This window comes from Panthera onca, chromosome F2 (genome assembly GCF_046562875.1).
Source record: "Panthera onca isolate mPanOnc1 chromosome F2, mPanOnc1 haplotype 2, whole genome shotgun sequence".
Taxonomy (NCBI): Eukaryota; Metazoa; Chordata; class Mammalia; order Carnivora; family Felidae; genus Panthera; species Panthera onca.
In genome coordinates this window covers 11,808,797-11,815,497 of record NC_138356.1, presented here as the reverse complement: position 1 = coordinate 11,815,497, position 6,701 = coordinate 11,808,797, and the positions used below count along the sequence as shown (strand labels likewise).

Here is a 6,701-nt window from a genome sequence, read left to right as displayed (position 1 = left end):
GTTATTTTTTTTTAAGCTTGATTTTATAGAACTTTAATTAAAAAAACATTTCTGAGAGTTCTGTATCACAGGAACTTATATCCTGTGATATAGGATATAGACAGAGAATTAGATACCGATATAGATACAGAATTTATATCTATCTATATATATGGATATATATAGAAATATCCATAGCTTTGTAGATTCAAGTTACCATAAATTAAAATCAAGTAATTGAAAATGTTTTCAGTATGGAAACTAGACAAATGAAACAAATGGCTAGGACCTAATACAAGCAGCAGTTCATTACTTATGGGTTCTCATTAGATAACTTCAGGATCTAAACAAAGACTGAATATTCAGACTTCTTTTGTTGTATTTTATATTTAAATATCTCCCCACCTATATTCTGAGTCAAGATACTTGACCAAAAGGGCTGATTTAAGAAGGTATTTAGCTTTATAGCAACAGCTTTCCATCTACAGTTACCACCTTAAAGGAATTGACATAACAATGCTGGGTTAATCTGTTAGTTCCCTTTTGAACAGTGTGCAATAATTTATGTCAACCCTGTATAAAGTCATACAGGTACCCAAAAATGGAACAATTACGTACAGTTCAACGGAAGTCTAGTGTTACGTTGCCCCCACCCCCACCCCCAATCTAAAAATTAACCAATGAAACAAAATGTATCAACTCTGGTTGACTTGGTTTCAGGAAAATCACATGTGAGAATTACCAGTACATCATTGTCCTTATCTTATCCTCAGTCATTGACACGAATTTTGTAGGCCACCATGCTGTTTTCTTTGTGGATCGTGGCAGATGAATGAAGACAGACCTCCTCAGAATTCGTAATGAACTGTGGTCCCAACCCTTTCCATTTTTCAGGTACAACCATATCCTTGTACAAATCAGTGGAACAGGAAACTTCCAACAGTGGCAGGAATGTCACTGTAGCTGTGATCCGTCTGATCACGGAACGGATTTCATCTTGGATAAGTTTTGGAGACTTTTCTCTGGGTGCACTGTCATCTTTTGCTGTCTTGTCGCAGTCAATATCAATTGCCACCTTTCAAGGACCTCACCACTTTCAATATTCGAGATGACTGTCTCCAGCTTCTGAACTGAACACTTATGCAACCAATCTTTTGGTTGTCCCACCCCATTATTTAGGTCTTTTTTTTTTTTTTTTTTTTTAAGGTTTATTTACTCTGAGAGAGAAAGAAAATGAGCAGGAGGGGACAGAGAGAGAGGGAGACACAGAATCTGAAGCAGGCTCCAGGCTCTGAGCTGTCAGCACAGAGCCCGACGTGGGGCTCGAACTCAAGAGTTGTGAGATCATGACCTGAGCGGAAGTCAGATGCTCAACCACCTGAGCCACTGTGGCGCCTCTAGGTATTTATGATCAGTGGTTACAAGCAAGGCGAGTCCATATTTCTGCACTCTAGTAAAGGTTTCAGATGGTTATATGGCATGCTGATGTAAAATGGTGTTGAAGCCAAATGAGAACTTGGCCATGACTTCGGCACTTCTGGGGGCAGCTGCAGTGCCAAGGGCAGGCCTATAGACAGTGGAGCGAAGGAGCAGGCTCCACCTGGCAGACAGAGACAGGGAACTCCCACAGCACTTCCCCGCCACTCGTTTCAAAAGTATCAGTGGTTTTTTAATATTTATTTCTTTTTGTTATTATTTCCAGTCTCAGGACCCTAGTTTCCATACAGAGCACCTGATGTGGCCTTGAGCACCTTAGGAGATACATGACTGTTCTGGAAGCAACAAGGAAATAGCACTTCCCTAAAACCAAGCTTGTCCCTAATTAGCCAACGCAGTCACCTGCTATTTTAGCCTTCTTCATAAAAAACCATGGGTGTAATAATGAACTCTTCCTTAGTTTTTACCTCCTTCCTCAGAATTCTCTTTTTCTACATATAGGCCTGAGAAGGTCTGTAGAAATCCATGGAAGTGTTGTGAAAAGGCCCTACATTAAAAGGGTTTACAAATGTTCAGGCTACTCTGTCCTGGCATTTGTTTAAAAAAAAAAAATGATGATGAAGAGCCTGGGCTTTGCACTTAGATAGTCATGGACCTGATTGAGTTCAAGTACGTACATACATCCATGACTTTGGATGAGTCATTTACTCTGGAAGCCCCACTCAAAAATGAGGTTTATTATGAAAGTAAATGCCTATGTGCTTAGAATAATAAATGCTAAAGGAATAGTAGCTGTCTTATGATTAAGGCCATTTATCAGAATCTGTTCTAGAGTACCTTTTTCTGTCTCATTTCATGGTGTGCAGTGTTTAGGACACTGGACCACTTGCTGATTCTTGAACACTCAGTGCTTTATCATGCTCTGTTAGTTTGTTTGTCCTACCCTTCTTCGTGGAACACTCACTTGTCTGCCTGTCAAGTGCTGAGCCACCCTCCAGGGCCTAGTTCATAAGACATGTGTCCTAAGAAAACTTCCCTGAACTCCCCACTCACAATCAAACTCCTTTGTGCCCCTGTGGCACTTAGAACTTTGTTTACACATCCAAAAAGGCTGCTTACAAAATTGTCTAATGGTCTAAATGTGTGTCTGTGAGCTCCATGAGGGTCCGCATACCAATCGGGCTCATGGATGCTCTGTGAGTATCTCCAGAAGGAATGGATTGAGTTCTGTTTTGGTTTGAACAAGTAGAACATTCAAGAAGGGATGAACTATAATTTCTTTTTTTTAATTTTTAAAAATTTTTTAAATTAAAAAAAATTTTTTAATGTTTATTTTATTTAGTTTTGAGAGGCAGAGAGAGACAGCATGAGCGGGAGAGGGCAGAGAGAGAGAGGGAGACCCAGAATATGAAGCAGGCTCCAGGCTCTGAGCCATCAGCCCAGAGCCCGACGTGGGGCTCAAACTCACGAGCCATGAGATCATGACCTGGGCCGAAGTCGGACGCTCAACCGACTGAGCCACCCAGGCGCCCCGAAGTATGATTTCATAAAGGCCCTTCTTGCAAGACCCCAAAGACAGAGAAGAGAAAGCACTTGACAGTGGAGGCCTTCCTGCTTTTACTAGAGAAAATGACAGAATGGAATGGAAGAGAAGAAGGTGTTTCCAGGGAAGTTTTCAAAAATCTTTCTCTTCCTTTCTCTTCCTCTCACTTACATAACTAAGTAAATGTTCACAAAGTACCCTCCCTGAGCCAGGGACTATGGAAGGTGCTGGAAATGCACTGAGAAACAAGGTAGTCTAGATTCCTGGTCATACATAGTAATAGTCCTTTGTCCTTTCCTACACACAGATATATTGTGTCCTCCTGGAATCTAGTCTCCTTTAAGGCACAATTCTCCAGATTTATGTAAACCAACTGCAACGTGACTGAATCTTTCATTTGGCCTTTGGAGCCTACAACCGTCTCTGGGTGGCGTTGGCCCAAAGGATCAACTCTTTCGCATTTGTCGTGTTACCAGGTATTGGGACCATTATTGTTTGACAGGTGTTAACTTGTCCACGTTATTCTCCTCCACACTGCAAGCAGAATAAGAAATAATTGCTTCATCTTTGGAAACCATCAAAGCTTTAGGACTAATGCAAACATTGAAATAATTGTAGAAGCCTTGCTTTTATTATCTGGCGGCTACTCGGTTGCAGCTTGGCTTCCCTGGTTTGTGTTCCTTAGTGATTAGGACTCATTGTGTTTATGATACAAATTCACTCACGTTTTTCAAAATGGTTGTGTGCATGAATTGGACTGGGTTTCGTTTCCTTTTTCTTTCCAGGTGAGCTTAAAAATCCAGAGGGGGGAAACCCCACAGCAGAACAGGAGCATGAGACGCATGCCCACCGCCCCCCCCCCCCCCCCCCGCCTCCTTTATCCATTTCTAACTAACGCTTTTCATCTCCGAGAGTACATGAATATGTAAGTGTAAGCACAGCTTATTGTGAACTCAGAACAAAGGGTAGTGCTGTAGATTTCAATGCGTTTGGACCATAATGTGCTGCTTTCTTGATAATGGGCTCTTGGCATTGAAATGAAAAGCAAACATATCATTAAGGAGGCGCTCCATAAAAACTGTCTGTCATATATCTTAAGCTTCATTAGTTTAGATTAATGACTTACTGGATATACATGACAATAGGTGAAGCAAATCTTTGTTTATTTATTGACAATTAAACCTGGCAGTGACATGCACACACAGGCTTCCCTCTGATTAGTTCCATGTTTTAAAGTAACTTTGTGTTATAAAACTTGTTAACTACAGTATCATTTTATTGAGCTCTGCAGGGTGAATGATGTGATCTACATTGAAAGACATCAATATTGCTGCCATTTCTTGCAGCCACTGGAGCATTGTGCTCACAGATTGGAGTTGATATCTCATTGTACAAATTCAGGGACCCAGAAAATGTCCAGTTATTGAGCCTCTGCCCTGTGAGGACAATGTTCTATTCATGGGATCTGGGTGCAAGGTCACAGACTGAAACCTGAATGAAGGAAAAGATTCAAATTCGCTTCACAGTTTTGCCGAGGACCTCCCTGAAATCCAGCGTTTGGAAAGCACGGAGCTTTTCTCAGAGTATCCTACTGCAGAATAATGCCTCCTAATGCCGTGCAAAGGAGGGTATAAGTAAATATAGCACTTTCTAATTAGAAGGCTGCTCTGGACTGAGCAAGCTTACCTTTTAAAAAGATGCTGATGTGTCTGTATTATGTTGATTGTGTTGACACAAGAAGGCTTCCCAGAACACCTCACCCAGATGTACCATTTGAGAAGAAATTGGGAAGGCAGGGGAGAGGGAAGAGGAGAAGGGAGAAGGGCAATGTGGCATAAAATTTATCTGCTTGCTAGTCTCTCTGAAATATTTGTGGTTTGCCTTTCCATGAATTCCAAAGTTGGAGGCTGTCAGTGATAATCAGCCCTTCCCATCACGGACACCCTGTGGTTCTCCTTAATAGCTCCCTTTTATGTGCCGTCAGCCCTCTAAAATATATTTAGAAAAGACTTATTTAGAAGGAGGCATAAAATAAAATCCATGTTGTGGTTGAGTATTACAAATGATTTCTGGACTCCATTCTGTGCTATTAGGTTCTCTGTAGAATTTTCATACAGAGTAAAAAATAAACTCTCAGCCAGCTTGAAAGAGAACTCGTCTGACAAAAGAAACCAGCTTATTGTACAAAGCCACTCACAACATCTAGTAAAGGCAGATCTCCCTGAACACTGGAGTCCAGTGAAGCATCTTTGCTCTACTTGGGAAATATTGGCCCCAAGCTACGCACCTCGTGATCTTTCCTATAGAACATCCTGAGCAGAATCTGAATGCAAAGGAAAGGATGAAGTTAATCCAAGTATTGTCTGATTTTATCCACAGCCCCTAATTTAGTTCATGCATAGACCTTGTCTTAAGATGACTTTGCAATCATTTTGTTCTGTTAATGTTTCATGTGTTTGTTATGGAAGATCGATCCCTACAATAGCAGAGTAATCAAACGCTGCTCCTTGAATTACACTTTTCTTTTTCTCCTCATTAAATAAGCCATTCCCCCATTCCTCCCCCAGTGCCCCAACCTTTCGTACAGGTCAGCAACTGTCACCTCTTTGCCTGGGAACAGTGGGCTGGTGTGTCTAACCCTGAGGACAGGGTCTTCAGAAGGCAGCATGGTGGGAGTAATACAAATTTGCCCTCATTTCTTGTCTGTCTTCTACAGAGTTTGTCCTTTGGGATAGTGCTAACCCCTCCCAGAGGGGCAAGGCCAGTATGCTGAGGCCAGGTCTGAGAATTTCCTCTAGGGGCCACGAATGAACATGGGCACTGGGGATTAAAAACTAACCTTTACCTGTGTCCTGGCTGCTGACCCTTCTTTCTTCTTCCTACATTTGAAGATTTGAAAGTCCTGCTGAAACACTGATAGGGTGAGTTTTGGATTTCTCCAGCGCTTCCATGCGAACGGTTCCCATTGGGTCCTTCTGGAAGCTTCTCACAACATCATCACTGTCATCAGTTAGCAATGAAGAGTTCCCGGGTGACCAGCCACTTGTTCCTTTTCGTGGCGGGTCACATCCCTATTTTTAAAAAGACACTTTCTGGCAGAGAAAAGTCTGTTTGTACTTGGAAAGAGAAAAATGGACAGAATTTTCCTAAGAAAGGTGTGCATGATCACTGTGAAAATCTCACGGGTTCATTTATTTATCTGTACATGGAAACTTTTTCTTCTTTGTGATTTTGGAGAAATGTTTTGAATTTCTGTCTTGATATTGTTTCATTATCTTTTATGAAGAAATAACGGTCTGCAAAGATTTATCTGTGGTTTGTATCTATGGTTCATGTTTATGAACTAGGTTCTTTTTTTAATAACTGGGAGCTGTTAGATTGTAATATACATCTGAAATGATGTAAGAAAACTGGTCAAAAGATAAATGGACTAAAGCGTGTTTTATTATTGGACAATGGTGCTGAAGCTGACACAGAATTATGTAAAAGAAATCAGTGATAAGGTTTTGTATTAGATCAGAAACAGCTGAGCTCTCACAAACTAAGATCCTTACCAAACCACAAAATTCAAGGTAAAACATCTGCACTTTTGAGATAATGAACAATTTTTTCTTCCAAAACAAGCAAACGAACATGCTAAACTTTCCTAATGCCAAATTAAACCAAAGCTGTAAATATTTTTTTCCTATGAGGAGAAAACAGTTGTATTTGTCCAGTACCACAAACACTGCCTCATTAGGCT

General features: G+C 40.9%; 1 pseudogene; it reads right to left on the bottom strand.

Moving 5' to 3' along the window:
- Positions 1-748: 748 nt before the first annotated feature.
- Positions 749-5,627, bottom strand: LOC144615063 (mitotic spindle assembly checkpoint protein MAD2A-like; annotated as a pseudogene).
- Positions 5,628-6,701: the final 1,074 nt, after the last annotated feature.